This window comes from Vipera berus, assembly GCF_964194415.1.
Source record: "Vipera berus genome assembly, chromosome: W".
NCBI classification, from domain to species: Eukaryota; Metazoa; Chordata; class Lepidosauria; order Squamata; family Viperidae; genus Vipera; species Vipera berus.
The window spans coordinates 14,181,582-14,204,819 of NC_138210.1; positions in this window are offsets into that span (position 1 = coordinate 14,181,582).

Consider the following 23,238-nt stretch of genomic DNA (forward strand, 5'->3'; position numbering starts at 1 on the left):
TGGCGCACCAGGCGAACCTGGGCAAAAGCCCCCCTGGTCATGGCTCCTATATGATCTTCAAAACTGAGCCGCGAGTCCAGGAGGACACCCACGTTGCGAGCCCTATCGACAGGGGGTAACACCTCACCCCCCCATCATTAAAGATGGAGTAGAATGATTCACTCGAGATGCCTGTACGCACAGCCACTCAGTCTTGGCAGGATTGTGTCGGAGCCTGTTTCTCCCCATCCAAACCCGAACCGCCTCCAGGCAACGGGACATCACATCGAGGGCATCACTGAGTTGGTTTGGGGTGGAAATAAAAAGTTGGGTATCATCGGTGTACTGATGATACCCCACCCCAAAACCACGAATGATCTCACCCAGCGGCTTCAGATAGATATTGAACAGGAGGGGAGAGAGGACAAATCACGGCTTGAACTATCTTGCTTTGCATGTAATGAGTCTATCTCATATATTAGTTTCCCATTTTAAGTTGCATTACTGAAATACAATAAATGAACTTTTGCACGATATTCTAATTTTTCGAGTTTCACCTGTATGTTAAACTTGTGTATTGCTTTAAGACTTATGTATTGTTTTAGTTTAAACAGGTGGGGGGAAGGAAGAGTAGGAATGCACTTTCAAGGCCACTTGAATCTCTAAAGAATATAAGATTTGGCAGTTCTTCTAACGGAAGGGAAACTGATTCTTTAAATTAATTGGAGAATATGATTAATGACAGAAGCAGAAAGGTGGAGAATTGTGTTTAATATATTGTGCAAGGGGTGGAGATTTCAGGTTCCAGCTTCCTTCGAGCAAGCATTTGCCGGTGTATTAGGCTAATAAAGGACTTTTAAGGTAAACAATGTCTCAGAGTCACTTGAAAATCCCATACGTCGGAAACTTGACATCAAGCTGGAATCCACACTACTTTTAAAACTAATTAGGGAGTCCCGACCTCCCATCGCTGTCTCCAAGATTCAGAGGCAGTCTGGCAAAGAGTTAGGGAAGATCCCATAATGGAAGGAGTAAAATTGCCTGAAGCCAGCTCCCCAGCAGCAGCAGCCACCCCAGTGGGGGAAGGGCCAGCGAAGAAGCCGGCAAGGAAAGAGTTTCAGCAATCCTCCCAGCTGGGAGCTGCACCCAAACAACCAGGAGAGTGGATTAAGCCCAGCAGAGACTCCACGAGCCTCGGAGCAGCCAGACCAGCTGAGATTGAATACTTGGGTGAGTGGAAAATCCTGTCTGCAGATCAGACTGCTTGCCAGATCCAGGAGTCCCCTGCTAAGCCCTCCAGATCCATAGAGACAGAGGACCCCAGCCTGGGGCCTCTGCAGCAATGGGAGTTTGGGGAACCCCCACAAGTGGAAGGCCAACAACCTCTGAGCTTGCCCCAGCTAACAGCTGGGGGTGGTGCAGAAGCCTGCAGATCAGGAGCTGGTGGGAAGACAACAGCAAGGGTGGCAGCAGCAGGACCCAGATGTGCAACCCCTGAATGTACAGCAGGGCCAGAGGGGCCAGCAGCAGGGGGGGGCTGGCAGCCATTAAATCAGCAACCAGAGTGGGGCCAGCAGCCACTGGAGACACAAAAACAGCAGTGGGGGCCCTGGCAGCTGGTGAATCAACAACCAGGAGGGGGCCAGCAGCAGTGGGACCCCCAGCAAGCAATGATGAGCCCACCCTTCAGAACAACCTTCGATGGGGACCCAGAGAAACTGATTTTTTTTCCTCAACCAAGTACACTCTCACTTGAACTGCTGGGGTCACTCTTACCCGGACCCGGGTGCAATGGTCGATGTGATTGCATCCAACCTAGAGGAAGAAGCATCTGAATGGTTGAACAATTTATATAACGAGCAGGCCCCTGAATTGGAGGACCCCCACCTTTTCCTCCTGGGGCTCTTAATAATAATAATAATAATAATAAAGTTGGAAGGGACCTTGGAGGTCATCTAGTCCAACCCCCTGCTCAGGCAGGAAACCTTATACCATTTCAGGCAAATGGCTGTCCAGTCTCTTCTTAAAAACCTCCAGTGTTGGAGCATTCACCACCTCTGGAGGCAGGTTGTTCCACTGGTTAATTGTTCTAACTGTCAGGAAGTTTCTCCTTAGTTCTAGGTTGCTTCTCTCCTTGACTAGTTTCCATCCGTTGCTTCTTGTCCTGCTTTCAGGTGCTTTGGAGTATAGCTTGACTCCTTCTTCTTTGTGGTAGCCCCTGAGATATTGGAACACTGCTATCATGTCACCCCTCACCCTTCTCTTCATTAAACTACACATACCCAATTCCAGCAACCGTTCCCTATATGTTTTAGCCTCCAGCCCCCTAATCATCTTTGTTGCTCTTCTCTGTACCCTTTCTAGAGTCTCGACATCTTTTTTACATTGTGGTGACCAAAACTGGATGCAGTATTCCAGGTGTGGCCTTACCAAAGCATTGTAGGCTGAGGGAAAGATTTGAGGACCCATCCATTTATTTATTTATTTAATTAGTTTTATATACCGCCCTATTCCCGAAGGACTCAGGGTGGTTTACAGGGCAAAATTTAAAACAATATAAAAGTTAAAATAAAAAAAGAATTAAAATAAATTAAATTAATTACTAGCCCAACAAATTAAAACTAAGTTTAAAACTTAAAACCCCTCAGTCCAGGCCAGATAGATCAAAGAGCCAAGTTTTCAGGTCCCGACGAAACGAACGAAGGTCGGGGGCGGTCCGGAGTTCCACAGGTAGGTCATTCCATAGGGCAGGCGCACCCACAGAGAACGCCCTCCCTCTGGGCATCACCCGCCAGCACTCCCTGACCGGCGGCACCCTAAGGAAGCCCTCCCTATGGGAGCGCACAGGACGAAGGGAAATTGATGCTGGCAGCAGGTGCTCCCTAAGATAATCCGGGCCCATGCCATTTAGGGCTTTATAGGTCATCACCAGCACCTTGAATCTCACCCGGAGGGCAACTGGAAGCCAATGCAGCTCACGGAGAAGAGGCGTTACACGGGAGTATCGGGAGACTCCCATCACAACTCGCGCGGCTGCATTCTGCACCAGCTGAATCCGAGTGGTCCTCAAGGGCAGCCCCATGTAGCGAGCGTTGCAGTAGTCTAACCGGCAGGTCACGAGCGCATGAGTGACTGTGCGTAGGGCATCTCGGTCCAGATTTATTTATTTATTTATTTATTTATTTTTGGGACTTACATGCCGCCCTATCTCCCGAAGGACTCAGAGTGGCTAACAACAATAAAAACAACAATACAAAAGTTAAAAGCAATTAAATAAACAGCCCCAATAAATAAATTAAACTAAACAATTAAAAATTAAAAAACATTTTAAAAATCCCTGTCGTCAGTCCAGGTCAGCCTGATGAAAAGGGAAAGTTTTAAGGCCGCGGCGAAAGGACCGGAGATCCGGGGCCATCCAGAGCTCAAGGGGGAGTTGGTTCCACAGGGCTGGCGCTCCCACAGAGAAGGCCCTCCCCCTGGGGGTCGCCAGCCAACATTGTCTGGCTGACGGCACCCTGAGGAGGCCCTCTCTGTGTGAGCGCACTGGGCGATGGGAAGTCGTTCCCGGCAGCAGACGGTCCTGCAAATATCCCAGGCCTAGGCCATGTAGGGCTTTAAAGGTAAGTACCAGCACCTTAAATCTCACCTGGAAGACAACCGGTAACCAATGCAGCTCACGCAGGAGGGGTGTAATATGGGAGTATCAGGATGCTCCCATCATTACCCGCGCAGCCGCATTCTGCACCAGCTGGAGCCTCCGGGTGGTCTTCAAGGGCAGCCCCATGTAGAGAGCATTGCAGTAATCTATCCGGGAGGTAACGAGTGCATGTGTGACTGTACGTAGGGCATCTCGGTCCAGATAGGGGCCCAACTGGTGCACCAGGTGAACCTGGGCAAATGCCCCCCTGGCCACAACTCCAATATGATCTTCAAAACTGAGTCGTGAGTCCAGGAGGACGCCTAAATTGCGTGCCCTATCAACAGAAGGTAACAGGATCAAACTCTTCCCAAATATTATCGGCCAAACCCATCACTTCCCCCTCGTCACATACTGCCCAGTCGGAGTCCAAGCCAGCCCGAATCTGAGCTATTTTATCCACCAGATACTCACTAAACTCCTCGGCCCGTCCCTGCAAGGGGTCCTCTCCCGTCCCCTGATTTAAAAGGGAACAGGTCACCCCAAACAGGGCGCCCGGGCGGTTATCTGCAGATGCAATGAGGGTGGCGAAGTGAGCATGCTTCGCTACCTCCATTGCCACAAGATAAGATCTAGAAAAGGATCTTAACTGTGTTCGGTCAGACTCGGACCGACTGGATCTCCAAATGCTCTCTAGGCCCCTTCTCCGGCGCTTCATCTCCCGCAGGTCCATGGAGAACCAAGGAGCGAGCCGGGATCTGCACCGGGTAAGAGGCCGCAAAGGCACAACACGGTCGAGAGCCTCCAAAGCAGCCCCTTGCCAGGCGTCAACTAAGGTCTTGACCGGGCTGTGGGAAAGGGAGGAAGGAATCAATCCAAGCGCCGTCTGGAACTTATCTGGGTCCATCAGGCGCCTGGGGCGGAACCACCTGGTCGGTTCCGCCTCCCAGCAGCGGGGAGTGGCATGACGGAGGCCCAACTGCAGGAGATAATGGTCTGTCCATGAAAGGGGTTGAGATGTTGGAGTAACCCCACCCAGACCATTAAGCCACTGCCCAGAGATAAAAATAAGGTCGGGCGTGTTTCCCCCTTCGTGAGTCGGACCCTGAATAATCTGGGTCAGGTCCATGGCTATCATGGAAGCCATGAACTCTCGGGCCACCCCCAACGCGCCACCCAGGGAAGGCAGATTAAAATCTCCCAGAACCATAAGCCTGGGAAACTCAACCGCCAACCCCGAGAGAGCGTCGAGTAGCCCGGGCAGGGCCGTTGCCACGCAGGTGGGAGAAAGGTACGTGAGCAACAGACCCAACTGGCCCCCAGGACCCCACCTCAGGAGAAGGGACTCATATCCGCCTGAGGGGCAGTGGTCTCCCACGGACAAAGGGCCTCCTTAATAACAACTGCCACCCCCCCGCCCCTACCCTGAGCTTGAGGCTGGTGAAGCACACGGAAACCTGGTGGGCATAGCTCAATCAAAGGGACCCCTCCCTCCGGGCCCAACCAGGTTTCAGTAATGCATGCCAGGTCTGCGCCTTCCTCCTCAATCAAATCCCGGATGAGGAGAGCTTTATTCACCACAGACCTGGCATTCAAATAAACCAACCTGAGCTCAGGTACCTGTCCTCCCCCACCCCCGGAAAAGCAGGATGAAACCAGAGGGTCGGAGCGTGCCACCGCTCGAAGATAGCGGGGGCGCGATCCCAAGTTTCGATATGGCCCTCTGTTCATCCGTCTGCCGCCATTCCCAATCACCATGGGGATCACAGTCCCCACCCCATCCCCTCAGGCCCCAAGACCCCCCCCACCGCCGCGACCATCTACCAACCTGGACTGAGAAAGATCCAGCAAAATCCCCCCATCTGGACATCACATCGAGGGCATCGCTCGGTTGGTTTGGGGTGGAAAGAAAAAGCTGGGTGTCATCAGCATACTGATGATACCCCACCCCAAAACCACGAATGAGCTCACCCAGCGGCTTCATGTAGATGTTGAACAAGATGGGAGAGAGGACCGACTCCTGAGGAACTCCACAAACGAAAGGCCTCGGGGCGGATCTCTGTCCTCCCGTCAACACCGACTGCGAGCGGCCCAGGAGGTAGGAGGAGAACCACTGTAAAACAGTGCCCCCCACTCCCAACCCCCTGAGACGCCGCAGTAGGATACCATGGTCGATGGTATCAAAAGCCGCTGAGAGATCTAACAGGACTAGGACAGAGGAACAACCCCTGTCCCGAGCCTGCCAGAGATCATTCACCAGCGCGACCAATCCTGTCTCCGTGCTGTACCTGGGCCTAAAGCCCGATTGGTACAGGTCTAGATAATCAGTTTCCTCCAGCAACAAAGGAAGCTGATGCGCCACCGCCCTCAACAACCTTCGATAAAAAGTGAAGGTTGGAGCCCTCAAAGCAGAAGAACAAATCCATAAGATAAAGCAAGCTGGCCGGCCTGCCCTAGAGTATGTGCGGAAGTTTCGAAAGATGACAGGAAGGATAGAGAAATGGCCTGAGCAATCAATGATTCATCTTTTTAGAGAAGGATTAGATGACCACCTCTCTCAGGCATGTATCTATCGAGCTGTACCCGACCAGCTGCATGAATGGTACCAGGCAGCGCTGAAATTAGATGTCCAGCTCACCCGCTATAAAAAGCCTCCCCCACCTGAAACTGCACCAAAACCAGGATCCAGATGGCTACCACCACCCCGAAAACCCCCAACATCTGCTACTGCCGAAAGACCTAGACCACCTACAGATCTGCCAATCAAGTGCTTTCGATGTGGACAGCAGGGACATCGAGCAGCGAACTGCCCAGTTTCTTACCCGCAACAGCAGAGTAGACCAGATCCAACAACGAGGAAGAAACCCGCACAGCAGCCATTAAGAGAAAAGTCCAACTGGGCCACCCAGGAGCCCGTTACCCAGGTTATGGCTCCCACCCAGGAGGACACTGGCCCACCGACCTGGCCCACCCCCACTTTACCTGGTTTTGGCAGCGACAATGAAGGGGAGAACGACCCGATGGTGAGTCGACCCATCCTACCTTTTTTATTGCCTGCTAAACTAATAATCCCTAAGTCAGGGGCACAAGTAAACCTGAAAGTGCTACTTGATACCGGCTACTCCCGATGCATCATTAGCCTGTCATGTGCCTTGAGACTGGGCATACGGGCCAAGCCACTCTCCCAACCTGTGAGGTTTGAGCAAGCCGATGGCTCCCAAATGGGAGGGACTTTAGTCACGCAATTAACAGAGCCCTTACGCCTGGAGATAGGTGAGCAGTGGGAGTTTATTCACTTCCTAGTAGCTCCAAAGATGTCTGAGACTGTGATCCTAGGACTAGCCTGGCTAGACAAATGGAAGCCGCTTATCTGGTGGGAAAAAGGAATGAGAACTGTGAGATTACCCATAGGGCCCGATCCCCCCATTGATTCAACAGATGTTACAGGGGATTTTAGCCCACCCAATGAGGAAGTGCACATGGCTGCCTTATGGCCTCCTGGCAAGCCGCTCATCCCCGGCGAGTACCAGGACCTAACGGAGGTGTTTAGTGAGAAAGAATGCGATACCTTGCTTCCTCACCGTCCCAATGATTGTTCCATTGAACTGCTACCAGGGGCCAAACTCCCCCGACCAAGAATGTACGCTATGTCCCCCCTTGAAATGGAGGAGATGCAGCGATATGTGGATACAAACCTAGCAAGGGGATTCATTGAATAGGCCAAGTCTACTGTTGGAGCCCCTGTGTTGTTCAAAGAGAAAAAAGATGGGTCTTTATGTCTCTGTGTGGACTATAAAGGCCTAAACGCTGTGAGTGTGGAAAATAAATACCCTCTCCCACTCCTGAAAGACTTGCTAACCCATCTGGCGAACCCATCTTGTCTTCACCAAGTTAAACCTGAGAGAAGCATATTACCGGGTAAGAATAAAGGAGGGGGACGAGTGGAAGACAGCCTTCAACTGCCCCTTGGGGAGCTACCAGTTCAAAGTCATGCCATTTGGACTGCAGGGGGCCCCAGACGTATTTATGCAATTGATCAATGAGGTCCTACATGAACACCTATACAAAGGGGTCCTAGTATACCTTGATGACATCTTGATATACAGCACGAATATGACCGACCACATAAAACTGGTCAGAGAAGTGTTAAAGAAACTACTGAATGCCAAACTTTATGTCAAACTGTCGAAATGTGAATTTCACCAAACCCGATTAGATTATTTTGGCTATAGAATCTCCAATGAGGGTATCGAAATGGACCCAGCCAAAGTAAAACCTATAATTGAATGGCAGCCCCTCAAAACCTGCAAACAGCTCCAGAGTTTCCTAGGGTTTGCCAACTTCTACAGTGAGGGCAGACATCTTGCCTGCACTTCAAGGTATGGCTTTATGTATTGAATGCTTGGATGAAAAAATGGAAGATCTTAGCCAAAATAATTCCAGATTAGAAGCAAAAGTGTTAGAGACTGAAAATGTGATGGATAAAATGGACGGTGACTTGACTCTGGTCCAGTACCACCAGATGGAGTTTGCTATCAGAATCAGAGGCTTAAAAGAGAATCCTAAAGAAGATTTAAAGCAGATAGTCTCTGAGGCTTTGGAAGGGGTACTGGGACAGTCAGCAGCTGAAATTGAGGGAAATATAGACAAAATCTTTCGTGTGAATTCATGGATTGCAAGGCAAAGGAAGCTACCTAGAGATGTGGTGGTTTACTTCACAAAGAGAGCAATCAGGAATGAAGTTATCCAAGTTTCTTATGATACTAAGCTTGTGGTTGCTGAGCAAGAAGTTTTGGTTTTAAAAGAGATTCCTCCAAGAATTTTAAGGAGAAGGAAAGATTTTGCTTTTCTGGCACAGGAACTTAAGAAACGCGATATCAAGTTTAGATGGGAGATACCAGTGGGTATGGTGGTGATGCATGAAGGCACGAGACACCGTTTGGTCACAGTGATGCAGGCACGTGATTTTTACAGCAATGTTTTAAAAGCAACCCCTTTACCACTTTTGGAATCTACAAAGAAAAATGGCGAGGGAAAGCCTCAAGATGCTGAAGGAATAATGCAGGCAGATGAGAAAGCTACTGGAGTGGATCAAATTACAGCTTCATCGGAAGATGCCAGAGATCAGAGGATGACGCGTGCTGCCTTGAGACGAGCGAGACGAGAGCAAGAGCAGGATCAACAGAAAGTTATGGAACCTTCAAAGTGTACCTATAGCGAAGCTGTGGGAGGGGCGCGGCCTAAGGAAGTTAAGGGATTATGGCAGACGTGCTCCAGAAGATTCGGGTCGCTAAGGATGGCGACTAAGTTTTTAACCTGGAATGTCAATGGCTTAAACTCACCACAGAAGAGAAAGAAAGTTTTTCAATACTTAAAACAATTTAAGACTGATGTTATTTGCTTGCAAGAAACACATATTAGGGTTATGGACCAAAAGTACCTATTGAACTCTAGATTGGGTACACAATTTATTGCTTCTGCAATGAATAAGAAGAATGGAGTGGTTATTTATGTCAAGAATATTATGACAGCGGAGTTAATAGAAGCAGATAAACAAGGAAGTTATGTTATAATAGATTTGTTGTTAGAAGGCAAAAAAACGCTTTTGGTTGGACTGTATGCTCCTAATCAACAACAAGCTGATTTTTATAGTTTATTACACAGCAAGATTACTCAGTTGGATTATAAATCTTTTATTTTTATGGGAGATTGGAACGGTGTCTTGGATGTACAACTGGACAAGTGTGGTTCTTTTAGGCATACTCCAAGCCACGCTAGATTGCCTAAATCTTTTTTCGAGATGAAGGATGATTTGGAGTTGCGAGACATTTGGAGAGAAAGACATTTACAAGAAAAGGATTATACTTTTTTTCTGATAGACATCAATCTTTTTCCAGGATTGATTTTATATTAACGACTAATGATTTTTTTTCCAGGATCAAGAAGATAAAGATTTGTCCAAGAACTATGTCTGACCATAGTCCAGTCTGGTTAGAGATTGACAAGGATAATAGAGATAGGCGCTCTTGGCGTTTAAATGAGAACTTGTTTAGAAATCAAGTATATATGAACAACAAATATAGACGTAACTTGGAATTTAGGAGGAAAGAATTAGAGAATGAAATTAGGGAAAAAGAAAAGGCCCTAATTCTGAATCCATCGGATGTGAAGATCAAAGAGGTTATTAATTTGTTAAGAGGACAATTTGATAAGTTGATGGCTGATCAGGTGGCAACTAACCTACGGTTTGCTAGGCATAACACTTTTTGCAATGCCAATAAACCAGGCAGATGGTTAGCTTACATGTTAAGGAAGAAGCAAAGGGTTTCTAACATAGATAAAATAGAACATAAGGGTAAGGTTGTGTATCAACAGGATCTTATTAAGGAAGCTTTTGTGGACTTTTATTCTAAATTATATGCTAAAGATAAGATTAATGAAGCAGATATTGATGTATATTTGAGGAATGCCAACATCCCGGTTCTTACACAAGAACAAAAGGAAGAGATTAATCAATTGATAACAGAAGAAGAAATTCTTTTAGCAATTAAACAATTGAAGGTGGATAAAGCGCCAGGCACGGATGGACTGACTGCGGTGTATTACAAAAATCTACAATTGGAGATGATAAAGCCATTAAAGGAATTGTTTCAGACAATTCAAAGGGGAGGAAGGGTGCCTCCGTCTTGGAGAACTGCTTTTATTTCTCTGATTCCGAAGGAAGATCAGGACGTCACTCAAGTAAGAAATTACAGACCAATATCACTTTTGAACACGGACTACAAGATATTTGCTAAGGTTTTAGCTAACAGATTGATGAGGGTTTTGCAACAGATAATTCATGGGGACCAAACTGGGTTCATTAGTGGTAGACAAATGAAAAATAATGTGAGGCATATAGTAGACTTGTTGGAATTTTTGGAAATGAACAACCAGATCCCTGCGGCGCTGATCTTTCTAGACGCCGAAAAAGCCTTTGATCAACTGGATTGGCAATTTTTGATGAAAGTTTTAGATAAAATGAATTTTGGGGATAAATTCTTACAACCAATTAGGGCATTATATCAAAAACAAACAGCCCGAATAATAGTAAATAATAGTTTGACTGAAGTATGTAATATTGAAAAGGGCACAATACAAGGGTGTCCGTTATCACCTTTATTATTTATTTTAACATTGGAGATATTATTGATTAAAATACGGAATTCGGAAAAAATTAAGGGAATCCAAATTAGAGATCAGGATTATAGACTGAGGGCGTTTGCAGACGATCTGGTTGTTACGGTGACCCAGCCAAAAAATTCTGTTGTGGACCTGATGGAGATAATAATGCAATATGGGAAGGTTTCTGGATTTAAGGTTAATGTACAAAAAACTAAAATATTAGCCAAAAATATGACAGTATCGCAAAAGGCCCTTTTAGAAGGGTTAACTGGATTTGAGATTGTTAAAAGGGTTAAATATTTGGGGGTGTATTTGTCACCCTCAAATGCAAAGTTATATAAAAATAATTATGAAAAGTTATGGGGGAAAATTCAAAAAGAATTGGAGAGCTGGAAAAAATTGCAATTGTCTCTACTGGGAAGAATTGCAGCAGTGAAAATGAATGTTTTGCCTAAATTTCTATTCTTATTTCAAATGATACCTATTCTTAAAAAAAACTCAAATTTGGAGGAATGGCAAAAGGGTATCAATAAATTTGTATGGGCAGGGAAAAGGCCACGAGTTAAATTTAAGATTATGCAGGACACGCGTGAAAGAGGTGGTCTTAAAATGCCCAACTTTAAATTATATTATGAAGCTGCTGCGTTGTCAGCCATAAGTGACTGGATTAATTTAACACAAGGGAGATTATTAAATCTTGAAGGCCACGACTTGTTATTTGGCTGGCATGCATATTTATTGTATGATAAGAAGGTAGATAATGTGTTTAAAGTGCATATTTTAAGACAGGCATTGCTGAGAGTTTGGAAACAATATAGACATAAGCTAAACTACAAGATACCTTTATGGGCAATACCGAAACATGCAATAGAAAACATAAATGTTGGGTTCAAACATGATGTGACTACATACAAGGAAATCTTAAGTTTGGAGAGGAACGTATGGTGTTTGAAGCCGTACAATCTTTTACGAGAAGAGAAGATTGTTCAAACCTGATTTCAATATGGTCAATTACAGGCCAGGTGGAAAGAAGACCAGAAAATTGGTTTCTCAATGACTGATGAAAATCTGGTAAAGCAAATTAGAAATCAGGGTCCAGCACATATCAAACGGATATATCTTGCATTGATAGAAATTGACTCAGAAACAGAACTTGTTAAAGATTGTATGATAAAGTGGGCTCAGAATATTCAAGAAGTTATTACAATGGACACTTGGGAAAAGATCTGGGTGAGGAACGTAAAATTTACGCAAGCTCAAAATTTAAGAGAGTACTTTTATAAAATGTTTTATAGGTGGCATTTAGATCCTAAAAAGCTTGCAAGTATGTATCCGAACTATCAACCTAAATGTTGGAGATGTGGTGGCGAAGACGCAACGTATTTTCATATATGGTGGACCTGTAAAAAGGTTAAAGCTTTTTGGATTAAAATCTGGTGGAATATGCGAAGATATTCAAGCAAAGGATAAAGTTTTGTCCGCAATTGTTTTTATTGGGCATAATTACGGATACTACTGTTGTGGACACTAAGTTGATGTTGAACTTAATTACGGCAGCAAGACTTTTAGTAGGTCAATATTGGAAGAAGGAGGAACTGCCGACTATAGAAGAATGGACTCTAAACGTTTCTGACCTGGCGGAAATGGCAAAGATTTCGGCTTATTTGAAAGACCATTCGCAACAACGTTATATTATGGAGTGGAAAAAGTGGATTGATTACATCCAGAACAAATATGGGACTAAAAAGTTTCATTTAGCATTTGTATAAGTTTTGATGTGATATTAGTATTGCTTGTAGTCATTTTATATGAGCTAGAGTGCGATAGACTTAATAGTTTATTGTTGTTAACATATGGTTGTTTATGATTGTTTTTACCTTTATACCTTGTATTTAGTTCTGGGAAGTCGGGGAGGGGGGAGGGGGGAAGGGGTGGGGGGAGGGTTAGGGAGGGCTAGGAAGGGTTGGGTGGGGGGAGGGGGGGAGGGATTGTTAAAGATAAAATGTATTGAAAAACTTTTCAATTAAAAAAAAGACACGAACCAAGAAACAGGAGCTTTTCAAGCTGTTGCCTTCAGCAAACCAGCCCTCCCACGCATTCCCCCTTAAATACAGTTCAGGGCGTGGCTTCTCTCTGCCTCCTTCTGAGGAGCCCCATTGCCTTCCTCTGTTTACTCCTGATTGACTGCCTCCTGCGTCGGGCGTCCTTGAACAGGGCCAGCTGTGGGTCATCTTCATCCACGCTGTCAGGCTCACACAGCTGGGTCTGCGTCGTGACCAGATGAGAGAGGCCTGGCTGAGGGCTCTCATCAAGCTGTCCAATCCCCTCAGCAAGCTGTTCAACACCCCCCTCCTCCTCCTCCTCTGAGTCGTCCGACCCAACTGCCGAACCCACAGGCTGACCCTGAATCACAACACCTTTGGGGAAAATTCACCCGGTGTTCCATTGTAGCTTGCTGAAACCTTTTCGAACCTCCACTTTAAGACCTCCCCCTAAGAAAGCACCTGGACCCCTCGTGGTAGCAGGTCAAACCCATTATAAAGTGAAACATATTCTTGACTCTAGAATCTTTAAAGGAAAATTGCAATACCTAGTACAGTGGAAGGGATACCCATTGTCTGAAGCCACTTGGGTGAAATCTACTGATGTGAAAGCTGACAGACTTATCAAAAGGTTTTATGAGAAACATCCCAACAAACCAAAAGCCAAATCCTAACTTGTGTTTTGTTTACGTTACAGGATTTGTCCTCTTTCTAAGGGGGGCAGGAGCCAATGGGAAAGTAGGATTTTTTTGTTATACACGAGCTCAATCCAATGAGTGTGATTTCCTTGTGAATAAAAGGGAGCTTTGGACATTGCTCTGGGCTCTCATCCCGAGGCAGGAAAGACTCTGTCTTTTTTTTCATGAGAGACCACCACATGTGGTGACCCCAACGTGATTCTTTGAGACCCTCAGACTTACGCCTGGCATAGGCATAGTGCACTTCATCGGATCTTGCAGGATGGGACCGAATATTCAGTAAGTATGGGGAATGATTTTTCAGCGTCACAAAAACTCCATGCGAAGGAGTTACGCCAGATCTTAAAGAATACGTTTCCTGCTTTTTCTCAAGTAGGTTTAGAAGACATAGAAAACTTACTCAGGGTTATTTCAGCTCAATGTCCCTGGTATCCTGAACATGGTACTTTAGAAGTTCAGGATTGGAAAAGGATAGGGAAAATTTTACATGAGGAACCAAGAGCCTCAATTAATCATTTACTTCTTTGGGAGAAAATTTTGGAAGCTTTAATAGCACATTCTAATACTTTGTTCCTTTCACCAGAACTTTCTGCCCCACTACCTCATGTGTTAACTCCAATGCCTCGTTTAGTAACCCCAAAGGCTGCGGAGGAGATTAAGTTAATATCCAAGTCATATACATCATTACCTGAAATTAACAATTTGGAGGGTTCCAAAAAAGTTGATGAAGCAAGTACAAAAAGTTTAAAGTGTCAAGGGGCAGTTGGGGTAGTTAGAGCAGGATTTGATGAAGCCCAAGGGAAAGGGTTATTGTCACCGGAGGAATTAGTAGAAGGTTTGGAGGCTTTTCCTGTAACAGTGGATATAGATGGTCAAGGAAATAGGCAATATCGTTGGCAGCCATTGCCTTTTTCTATTTTGAGAGAAATTAGGAAAAGTATAACTGAGACAGGATTGCATTCCTCCTTTGTGCAAGGAACCATAGAAGGGATATCTACAGGATATAATATGGTTCCACAAGATTGGAAGGATTTGTGGAGAATGCTTTTAACACCGGCACAATATGTAGTTTGGGATTCTGAATATCAGCGTAACGCTATTGTAGCTGGAAACAACTCTGGAGGGGCTTACACTTCAGATCAACTTTATGGTTCTGGTCGATTTACCACTGTTTTACAACAAGTAGGAGGAATTCCTGATGCTGCTTATCCTGTAATTGGCCGTTGTGTGATAAGCGCGTATAAAAAAGTACCTCAGTCAGGCAAACCCACTAAGTCTTTTACTAATGTCCGACAGGGGCCAACTGAGCCTTATCCAGAATTCATTGATAAATTGAAAGAGGCTATTGAGAAACAAATTGATAATGCAGAAGCAGTTCAAGAACTTTTGTTGAAATTGGCTTATGAAGCTGCAAACGCAGACTGTAAAAAAGCTCTAACTAATATAGTGAGTCAACCAACTTATGGAATAGCAGATATGTTAAGAGCATGTTCCTCTGTGGGAACAGGGGTGTGGAATATGAGTGCTTTAGCTAACGCTTTGCAAAAAGGAAAATTTGGTCAACAAACGGGTAATTGTTTCAACTGTGGGAAACCTGGTCATTTTAAAGCACAATGTCGAGCTCCAGGAGGAGGGAATAGTGTTGGAAGTAGACAGGGAAATAATAAATCTGGAGTTCGCCCGAAACAGCCTTGTCCTAGATGCAAGAAGGGATTTCATTGGGCAAACCAATGTAGAAATGTTAAGAGTTCGGGAAACTGGGATGCGGGCTAGCAGCTAGCCCAGGAAGTAAAGCTGCTTGTTGCCAAAATGAACAAAGTTATAAGGGCAACACTATTTGTGAAAAATTGTCTGTTCAGAACGTTCCCACAGCCACCAAGGGTAGTGCAGGTATAGATTTGATTAATCAGCAAGATATTAATTTGGATTTTCCTGACGTTGTGACTTGTATGCCAACTCAACTTTGGGGACCATTGCCTAAAGGAACAGTAGGTTTAGTCCTTCCTCGTTCCTCAGCAGCGAAAAAAGGGTTTCACATAATTCCTGAAGTAATTGATTCAGACTATTTAGGACAAATTATGATTCAAATAATGGTGAAAGTTCCTCAATTAGCAAGTAAAGGGGACTCCATGGCTCAATTAATATTACTTTCTTATGTAACACCTGGGGGAAATTCTGAGCGGATTCGAGGAACTGGAGGGTTTGGCTCTACAGATACTGTGGATCCTCAAATCTTAGCTATTATAAAAAAATTTACAAAAGGAGAAACCTAGGCAAATTTGTTTTATTAATGGGAGGCCTTTTTCTGGAATTTTAGATTCTGGAGCTGATGTGTCAGTCATATCTTCATCTGACTGGCCCCCGGAGTGGCCAGCCATTTCTGCACCATCTGTGTGGGGTGTGGGTGGCTCTCAAGCTGCTCGCCAAAGTCAGCGTTGGTTGCAAGTGACAATGGAAAGAGGAAACAGAACAGCCAAATTAAGACCAGTGATTTTGCCAATTCATGTTAATTTGTGGGGAAGAGATTTGTTAGAACAGTTTGATGCAGTTATAAAATTACAAGATTAAAATGAACATCACAAAAACAGCTTTACCACTAGAATGGGACAAAACACAAACAGTATGGGTTGAACAATGGCCTCTTCCAAGGGAAAAATTGGAAGCTCTTCATCACTTAGTAGCAGAGCAATTATCAAATTAGAATAATTGATCTTAAAGACTGCTTCTATACTATTCCTTTGTGTAAAGTAGATAGGAAGTTATTTGCATTTACAGTACCAGTGTTGAATGCAGAGAAACCCACCAGTAGATATCAATGGAAAGTACTACCCCAAGGAATGCTTAATAGTCCTACCATGTGTCATTTATATGTAAATCAAGCTTTGGAAGGATTTAGAAATGCATTTCCTAAGGCTATTGTTTATCATTATATGGATGACATTTTAGTAGCTTCTCCTATTATAACTACTTCAATGGTTAATAAATTAAGTCAATATTTATTGAGATATGGGTTAGAAGTAGTCCCAGAAAAAATTCAAACTTCTCCACCATTTATAGAATGGATTCATTTGAGCAATTCTCAGCCAAAAACGATCAGTTCAATTAACACTTTATATGCTCAACTTATTGTTAGAGGAAGACATCGCAGTATGCAAATGTTAGGCTTAGATTTGGTGGTAATAGTAGTTCCTCATTCTTTGAAAGACTGGGAAAAGAGTCTATCTTTTTCATCTGAATTACAATTAGCGCTGGCAGATTTTGTGGGTAAGTATCGATATCACATTCCAAATGACCCAAGAATATCTTTGTTACAACAAGAGCATTTTTCTCTTCGTTCCTTAATTTCAGTGTGGCCTCTTTCTGATGCTCTTACAGTATTTACTGATGGAGGTAAACAGTGGGGTGCTGTAGCCTGGCAGGAAAAAGGCCAATGGAAAATGAAGATAACCCCTCCTCAGAAGTCTGCACAAAGGGCAGAGTTAGCCGCAGTAATTTTGTCTTTGCAATTATTTAAAGATCAAGCATTTAATTTAATTACTGATAGTTTATATGTTGCTAATGTTATTCAGAATCTTTCTCATGCTTATGTTTCTCCCAGTGTGGAGGACAATTTATTGTCTCTCTTTCTTACACTGCAGCAGTTATTAGCTAGCCGAAGATATTATTTACATGTGTCTCATATTAGAAGTCATCAACCATTTCCTGGATGGCTCTCAGAAGGCAATGCAGTGGCAGATGCGGCTACAGCAGGAGTTGCTTTGGTGGCCACAATTACACCATGGGAGAGTCATTCTTATTTTCATCAAAATGCGAAAGGCTTGTGTAAGCAATTTAGAATCTCTATGTCAGAAGCCACAGCCATCATCAAGCAGTGTACATCCTGTGGTCAAAATGTTTTTGGTCCTTCTATGGGTGTCAATCCCAGAGGATTGAAAGCAAATGAAATTTGGCAAATGGATGTTACTCAATATCCTCCTTTTGCTCCTTGGAAATATTTACATGTTTCTATTGATACGTGTTCTGGGTATATTTTTGTTTCTCCTCAAAGAGGAGAAAAAGTGAAACATGTGACCAATCATTGTATTAGAAGTTTTTCAATAATGGGAAAACCTGTACAAATTAAAACGGACAATGGACCTGCATATTGCAGTGCGGCTTTTGCAGAATTTTGTGATAAATGGGATATTTTGCATAAATTTGGTATTCCTTACAATTCTCAGGGTCAAGCAATAGTAGAAAGAGCAAATAGGACATTAAAGGAGGCTCTTGACAAACATAAAAACAAAAAAGGAGGAAATGTGACTAATTTACCAGTGTTGCAGGAATGGTTATCTTTAACTTTATTTACTTTAAATCATTTAAATATTTCAAAATTAGATTCAGTTTTGGACTCCACAGCTGTGGACCGACATTTTGGTCAACAGTTAGAGGTGCAAAAGGCTAAAGTTTGGTATAGAACTCCACCTGATCCCATTTGGCATGGTCCTGTGCCTTTGTTAACATGGGGGCGAGGATATGCTGCTGTGCTTGCTCCAACAGGTCCAGTCTGGATTCCAGCCAGGTGTGTAAGACCATATCATGAACCCATGGCATCAAGGGTTATACGATCCTATTCCAGATTTCCGAAAGAATCAAAGGATAACAATCAAAATGCCAAAGGAAATTCCACCTCAGAATGAACAATCTGTATCGCATAAGGAGAAAACTCTTGGAAATGATGTGGAGAAGGAAATTAAAATTGAAATGTTTGTTAATTTTATATGTATAATATTTGGGATTTGTTTGGGTATATTGTGTAATGAAGTCAATGTTTATTCAGTTCAATTGGGGGGGGGGAAAGAACCGGAGCAAGGAGCCTGGAGAAATAATGTATATGTGTTGCACCTTCAATCTACATAATGAATGAGTTGCCATTTGGTCGTTTAAGAAACAGAAGAAACGTGAACTTTGATCAAAGTCCAATAAGCTGAAGGATTGGAATGCAAATGGCAAGAGGACTTATACCACCATCAGAAGTTGCCATGAATTATAGAGATTTGCATATGTTTGAATCATTGGATTGTAGCTATGTTTAATCAAACTATCAAGACTTTAAATTGTTAGAACAAAAAGTTTCAGACATTAGAGATGTTGTATTGTGGAATCACATGGCTTTAGATATTATGTTAGCCGCAAAAAGAGGGGTGTGTGCTTTAATTCATAGTCACTGTTGTGTTTATATTTCTGATTTTCATGATAATATTGCTCATACAATTGATGTTTTTTTTATTAAAGAGTTTTACAAAAACAAAATTTTACAATATATCCCCAAATCCCTCCCACCCCAAACCCACCCACTTCCCCCCCCCCCGACTTCCCAGAGCTAAATACAGGATTATAGTTACAATAATCATATTCTAAATAAAAATTATGCATAATATACAATTAACCAAATTCATAATGTGCTTTAACTCCCCTTTAACATAACTACAAACAAAGTACCAATAACAATATCCCACTAAAATCTACTCATAAGCTAAATGGAACTTTTTAGTCCCATATTTGTTCTGAATATAATTTATCCATCTCCTCCAAACTGAAATATATCTTTCCTGTGAATGATCTTTCAAATAAGCAGAAATCTTAGACATTTCTGCAAGATTCGAAACTTTAAACACCCATTCTTCTATAGTGGGCAAACTATCCTTCTTCCAATATTGTCCCACCAGTAACCGTGCTGCTGTTATCATATTCAACATCAAATTAGTTTCTTTAACATCACAATCTACAACAATACCCAATAAAAATAATTGCGGAGAAAACTTTATCTTTCTCTTAAAAATCTTTTGAATGTTCCACCAAATTTTGATCCAAAAAGCTTTTATGTTTCTACAAGTCCACCACATGTAAAAATAGATAGCTTCTGAACTACTCCATCTCCAACATTTAGACTGTAAATTAGGATACATGTTGGACAACTTCTTGGGATCCAGATGCCATCTATAAAACATTTTATAAAAATTTCCTCTTAAGTTTTGAGCCTGAGTAAATTTAACATTTCTGACCCAAATTATCTCCCAGGTGTCCAACGAGATTGGTTCCTGAATATTTTGTGCCCACTTTATCATACAGTCTTTAACCAATTCCGTTTCCGAATCCAATTCAATTAAAGCATTATATATCCTTTTTATATGTGCACAATTTAAATCTCTAATTTGTTTTACTAAATTTTGATCTGTAATTGTGATGCCAACCTTTAGCTTTCAATTGGGTATATTGGAACCAAGAGTAACTTATATTTTCTTGTCTTAACTCCTCTAATGATTTAAGTTGCCAATCATTCCCTTGCAATCTAAGTAATTCCTTGTAGGAAACCATATCCATACTCACTCCCATAGATACGCCCTCTATCGCGTGTCCAGGAATTCCCCAAATCGGTATTTTATAATTTAACTTATAATAATACTTTTTCCAGACACGCAATAAAGCACTTCTAAGAATGTGGGATTTAAAAGCCCTGTCCACCTTCTTATCGTAAAGCAAATATGCATGCCATCCATATACCAAATCCCATCCCTCAAGATGAAGTATTCTCTTGTTGGTTAAATTAAGCCAATCACTAATCCAGGTCAAGGCAACCGCATCATAGTACAGTTTCAAATTCGGCGCCTTGAGTACCCCTCTTTCCCTGGCATCTTGTAAAATCTTAAATTTAACTCTTGGTTTTTTCCCCGCCCAGATAAATTTGTTAATACCCTTCTGCCATTGATCAAGGTTGGCATCCTTTTTCAATATAGGTATCATTTGAAAGAAAAAGAGAAACTTTGGTAGAACATTCATTTTAACAACTGCAATTCTTCCCAGTAATGATAATTGTAATTTTTTCCAATTATTTAAGTCCCTTTGTACCTTCAACCATAGTGTTTCATAATTATTCTTATACAATTTTACATTTGAGGCCGCAATATATACTCCTAAATATTTAACCTTCTTCACTATTTCAAAACCTGTTAATTTAGATAACATATCCCTTTCACTCATAGATAAGTTCTTGGATAATATCTTACTCTTATTACTATTCACCTTAAACCCAGAAACCTTACCATACTGAGTTATAATTTCCATCAAGTCTATAACCGACTGTAACGGTTGGGATACTGTCACAACCAAGTCATCAGCAAAAGCTCTCAGTCTATAATCATTCTGTTTTATTTTGATTCCCTTTATCATAGAGGACTCTCGAATTTTAATTAATAAAATCTCTAGTGTTAGAACAAACAATAATGGTGATAGGGGGCAACCCTGTCTTGTACCTTTTTCAATTTTGAAACTCTCTGTTAATCCCCCATTAACTATAATTTGTGCAGTTTGTTGTTGATATATAGCTTTAATAGCATGTAGAAAACCTTCTCCAAAATTCATCTCCTCAACAACTCTTAATAAAAATTGCCAATTCAATTGGTCAAAGGCTTTCTCTGCATCCAAAAATATCAATGCTGCAGAGACTTGGTTGTTCTTATCCAAATATTCAAGCAAGTTAACAATTTGTCTTACATTATATTTCATATACCTCCCAGATATAAATCCCGATTGATCACTATGAATCATTTGTTTCAAAACTTGCATTAATCTATTAGCCAATACTTTAGCAAAAATCTTGTAATCTGTATTTAAAAGCGATATAGGTCTATAATTTTTAGGTTGAGTAAGGTCTTGATCCTCCTTTGGAATCAACGATACAAAAGCTGTCCTCCATGATGGAGGAACTACACCTCCAGTCTGAATTTCATTAAACAAAGTCTTTAAGGGTTCAATCATTTCAGGCAACAACTTTTTATAGTAAATTGCTGTTAATCCATCTGTTCCCGGAGCCTTGCCCAATTTCAACTGTTTAATAACTAAAGAAATTCCTTCTGATGTAATTGGGCAGTTCATCTCAAGTTGTTGTTCTTGTGAAAGTCTTGGAAAATGAGCTCCCTGTAAATACTTGTCTATATCTAAAGCTTGTATATTTTCTTTAGAATATAATTTCGAGTAAAAATCTAAAAAACTCCTCTTAATCAAATTTTGTTGGTAGACTTCTTTTCCTTTATATTCTATTTTGTCTATAGTACGTGATTTCTGTTTTTTCCTTAATTGATAAGCCAACCATCTACCAGGCTTATTGGCATTACAAAAAGTATTGTGTTTAGCATAACGCAAATTAGTTGCTACTTGATCAGCCAATAGCATATTAAATTGTTCTTTCAATAAATGTATTGAGATCTTTAAATTATTATCCAATGGATTCAAGATGAGCTTTTTCTCCTTAATTTTAATCTCTTCCTCAATATCTAAACGTTTTTGCACTTGCTTACGCCTATAAGCATTATTCATATAAATCAAAACCCCTCTCATATAGGCTTTACTAGCATCCCAAACCATTTCCATCGAGGTACCTTTATGCATATTTGTAACAAAAAATTCTTTCATATGTTCTCTACATTTCTGCAAGAACAAGTCATTTGTAAATAAATTCTCATTCAGCCTCCAGGATCTCCTACTAGCATCTTCAGCAAAGAACTCCAACCAAACAGGACTATGGTCAGACATTGTCCTAGGAAAAATCTTAACGTTCTTAACCGAAGAGGAAAGATCAGTAGTAATCAAAAAGAAGTCAATCCTGGAGAAAGATTTATGTCTATCCGAAAAAAAAGTAAAATCTCTGTCTCTCATATTCCTTTCCCGCCATACATCTCTTAATTCCAGATCTTCCTTCAAATCAAAAAAAGCTTTAGGCAATTTTGAATTAAAAAAGTTTTTAGAAGATCCCTTCTTATCTTCAGATGGCACCAAAACCCCATTCCAGTCCCCCATCATAATAACAGATTTGTAATCCAGTTCAATTAGTCTCTGATGTAAAAATTTAAATTTTTTTTGCTGTTGTTGATTTGGAGCATATAATCCAATAAGAAGAACTTTCTTTCCTTGTAGTGTTAATTCAATACTAACATATCTCCCTTGTTTATCCGATTCAATCAATCTTGCCGAAAAGTCTTTTCTTAAGTAAATAACCACTCCAGCCTTCTTGTCCGAAGCAAAAGATGCAAAATGTGTTCCCAATCGGGAATTAATTAAATTTTTGCTGTTGTTGATTTGGAGCATATAATCCAATAAGAAGAACTTTCTTTCCTTGTAGTGTTAATTCAATACTAACATATCTCCCTTGTTTATCCGATTCAATCAATCTTGCCGAAAAGTCTTTTCTTAAGTAAATAACCACTCCAGCCTTCTTGTCCGAAGCAAAAGATGCAAAATGTGTTCCCAATCGGGAATTAATCAAATATTTTTGATCTTTTAATGCAATATGTGTCTCTTGTAAGCAAACAATGTCATTTTTATGTTGTTTCAGATTAAAAAAAACTTTCTTTCTTTTCTGTGGTGAATTTAACCCATTAACATTCCATGTCAGGAACTTCACCATCTCTGGTGACCATGAGCCTTTGGAACATGGCCTGAAGATCAGCTGTTGCTCTCTTAGGACGTGCTCCTCCCACAGGCTCTGAGATGGCCGCATCTTGCGTAGCTGGACCAGTTACAGGCTTTTGTTTTTGCTCTTTTTCCATACGCTTATATGCAGCTCTTGTCATCCTCTGTTCTTTTGGGTCTTCCTTTAATGCCAAACTCTGCTCCATGGCCTCCGCCTTCTGCATCTCCTCAAGGGGCAGCGACATTGCCCCTTCATTCAATTGTTTATCAT